Source organism: Podarcis pityusensis, assembly GCF_964106645.2.
Source record: "Podarcis pityusensis genome assembly, chromosome: 8".
Lineage (NCBI taxonomy): Eukaryota > Metazoa > Chordata > Lepidosauria > Squamata > Lacertidae > Podarcis > Podarcis pityusensis.
In genome coordinates, this window is record NC_138033.1 from 77,721,270 (window position 1) to 77,725,052 (window position 3,783).

General features: G+C 46.1%; 1 pseudogene across 1 annotated transcript; it reads left to right on the plus strand.

Moving 5' to 3' along the window:
- Positions 1-302: 302 nt before the first annotated feature.
- On the plus strand, positions 303-1,035 carry LOC308484057 (large ribosomal subunit protein eL33 pseudogene; annotated as a pseudogene). The gene has a single exon. The product of its transcript is annotated as a large ribosomal subunit protein eL33 pseudogene (transcript).
- Positions 1,036-3,783: the final 2,748 nt, after the last annotated feature.

Genomic DNA, 3,783 nt, shown 5'->3' on the forward strand with positions numbered 1-3,783 from the left:
TACACTCACAAAGGACCTGCATATGGAAGTGGATTCAGTACGGACTGAAACAAAGGACAGTGACCAGCCCTTCCCTCTGGGGGCAGGAAACAGTGAACTCCTCTTTGTCCTCAGGAATGTAATCATGGGGAGGGGGAAAAGAGGAACCGGACAGGTGACAAGACACTCAGGTTACCACCACAACTCCTCCCTGAACCCCTCCTCTTTGTGATGTGTCAATGATGTAGTCATGATGTAGTCTTAGGGGTGTAGCATGGGGAATTAGTAGCTAATAAAAGTTGGGGTCTTCTCTTGTTCAGGGCTCCGTCTTGTTCCACATTGTGGCAGGTGGGAGTCCGCCAGGCACCGCCAGGTTGTGGTCCAAGGCCACTTTTGCTGGCTACAAGCGAGGTCTTCGAAACCAGAGAGAGCACGCAGCTCTTCTGAAAATTAAGGGAGTTTATTCCCGTAATGAGACAGAATTCTATTTGGGCAAGAAATGCGCCTATGTGTACAAAGCAAAAAACAACACCGTGACTCCTGGCGGCAAACCCAACAGGACCAGGGTGATCTGGGGAAAGGTGACCCATGCCCATGGAAGCAGCAGCATGGTGCGAGCAAAGTTCTGCTCTAACCTACCTGCCAGAGCCATTGGACGCAGGATCCGAGTGATGCTGTATCCATCTAGAGTCTAAATTTAGAGTGAAAATAAAATTAAGACTGTGTTCCACTTTTGTATATTTGGTCTTGCCTTGCTTTTTTGTTTCCTGTCCTTGAGGCTCAGTTGCAGGAAAACACTGTTCTGCAATCAGAAGATTCTTTGTTGTTTTTAAGGCATTGAAGCAACAGATTATTTTAAAAACAAAGCTGTGGTCCATGTTCCTGGCAGCAACTCATCCCCAACATCCCTGCTCCTCTTTTATAATAGTGAGGTTTTCTAAAATGCTGTGACCTTACCGTTCAGTTGTTTAGCTCAAGTGGAGACTGAAACGTGGATTTCTTCACCAGCCCTCCTTCCCAGGTAACTGTCAGTTTATATAAAACTGAAGTCATAAATGTGAAAAAAAATAAAGAAAAAATAAAGACCAAGCCTACTGGCTGCTGTTTTGCTCTGGTATTCCTGGCTGGTGTCCTTGTTTTTTTTGTCCAAGGGAGCTCTCAGATTTCTCCATTAACATTGTTAACACCTTTATTTACTAAGAGCAACACCTTGACCTCGGCCCTTTAGCAGATCAGCAACCAGTGCAGATCTTTGAACCCGGGTGCCATATAGCCAGACAAGGCCTCACTCCTGTCAGCAATCGTGTTGCAGCATTCTGCTCTGACTGCAGCTTCCAGGTCAGTTGCAAGTTATAAATCCTGCGTAGGCAAACTAAGGCTTGGGGGCCGGATGCGGCCCATTCGCCTTCTAAATCCAGCCTGTGGATGGTCTGGGAATCAGCGTGTTTTTACATGAGTAGAATGTGTCCTTTTATTTAAAATGCATCTCTGGGTTGTTACAGAAATTACGGGGGGGGGGGGGGCACATCTTTAAAGTTAAATGTTAAAAATATTATGCCTGAATGTATCCTTTCAACTTGACAGCTCAGGGAAGTTAAAAGGTAAAGGGACCCCTGACCATTAGGTCCAGTCGTGGCCAACTCTGGGGTTGCAGCGCTCATCTCGCTTTATTGGCCAAGGGAGCCGGCGTACAGCTTCTGGGTCATGTGGCCAGCATGACAAAGCCGCTTCTGGCGAACCAGAGCAGCGCACGGAAACGCCGTTTACCTTCCCGCCGGAGTGGTACCTATTTATCTACTTGCACTTTGACGTGCTTTCGAACTGCTAGCTTGGCAGGAGCAGGGACCGAGCAACGGGAGCTCACCCCATCGCGGGGATTCGAACCGCCGACCTTCTGATCGGCAAGTCCTAGGTTCTGTGGTTTAACTCACAGCGCCACCCACGTCTTTAAAAATAATATAAAATCAACTCCTTTGCTAGTTTCCTCCATTCCAAAGCTATTTTCCCCTTGAAAAAGGACTCCAGGAAGTTCCAGAGGTGAAAATTGCTGGGCTCATTATTAGCCAAGGGAAGCCAAATCTCATCACCTGACTTGCCTCAGGCTCCAGACATGCAAAGGAAGTTCTATTGTACTTTTGGGTGGTGGGTACTTAAGACATATTTGTCTATGCTAATCTTATACCTGAGTCTTGCCCTGCCATGTCTGCTTATGCTAATCTTGTACCAAGGACTTGTCTGGACATGTTTGCCAAGGTTAACCCCTCACCTTTTGTGACATGGCAGTAATGTAGCAATGATGTAGCAATGATGCTGTACGAATTGTATTCTGGGATATGGTGGGAAAGTTTTAAAAGTCTTTGTCACCCCATCCTCGGGGTTCAAATTTCCTCTTTGAACCTACTGCACAATAAACTTTGGTCTACGGCTATTTGCTCTGGTTGGTGGCTGGAATCCTTCATTTATTCCACAGGGACTCGCGGGCTCTGCCCGATGAGCTGGGTGACTGAGCAGCCTCACACCTAGATTTTTCCGTAACAGGGTTATTTGTGGGGCCTGCCTGGTGTTTTTACATGACTAGATTGTGTGCTTTTATTTAAAATGCATCTCTGGGTTGTTTAAGGGGCATAGGAATTCGTTCTTTCTTTTTCAGAATATAGTCTGGCCCCCCACAAGGTCTGAGAGACAGTGGACCAGCCCCCTGCTGAAAAAGTTTGCTGACCCCTGTTATAAATGAACATGATTTTATTTCTGAAAGCCATAGTACATCCATCAGCCACTAGAGGGTGATAAAGAACCGTGTGTGTGTTGTTTTTGGACAGAGGAAATGTTCATGTTAGAGCGGAAGGGAGATTCCCCCCCCCCCCCCCCGAGTTTTCTTAAAGTTGATAACGGACAGCACTGGCAACTGTTCCTCTGCCTTCGAGGGTAGCTAGATTTGCAGACATCAGAAGGTGACCGGGCTCATCTGCACACCTTAAAAATGCACACCATCAGCTGATCCAAAGTAATCTGATTTTGTGGGGCTTGTGTGAAACACTGTGCCCCCAAATCCACTGGGGGAGAAGCATTTTCTCTCTGCCCATTTCAAGTTCAGCTGAGGTTTATCAAATATCCAACGCTCATCTCTCCAAGTTCCATTAACGAGCAAGTAAAAACACTCACGAGATTGCAAATGCTTATTAAAAAGCAATTTAACAATGTAGTATTTACTTATGTTTATTTCTGAAAGTCTTTCTATGCCGGCATATCATAAAATATCAGGATGGCATTTAAGGGTATTTAAAAAAAACAAAAAACTTAAAAACAATGGAATTGTCTCCAATGCTAGACTACACAGAGTGGACCCATTTAAAGTAATGGCCTTGGCTAACTTTGTTCCATAAATTTCAATGGGATTTTCTGAGCAGGACTAGTGTTGGATTAGCCCTACTCAGAGTAGACCCATTAAACAGAAGGGCCTATGTTAGTCAAGCCCATCAAATTCAATGGGTTCACAGTACAGTTGGATGCAGCCCAATACAAACAATCTATTGAGGTGACCACAGGCACCTTGGTTGGCCATTCCAGAAATGATGTTGACCAGGCATGTACAGTGGTGCCTCGCAAGACGAAATTAATTCGTTCCGCAAGTCTCTTCGTCTTGCGAGTTTTTCGTCTTGCGATGCACGGTTTCCCATAGGAATGCATTGAAAATCAATCAATGCGTTCCTAGGGAAACCGCCTTCAGACCAGGTCCGGGGACAGTCTGTCCCCGGACCTCTTCTGAAGGCTGGGGGGGGGGGGGACAAGGGCTTTTCTTCCCAC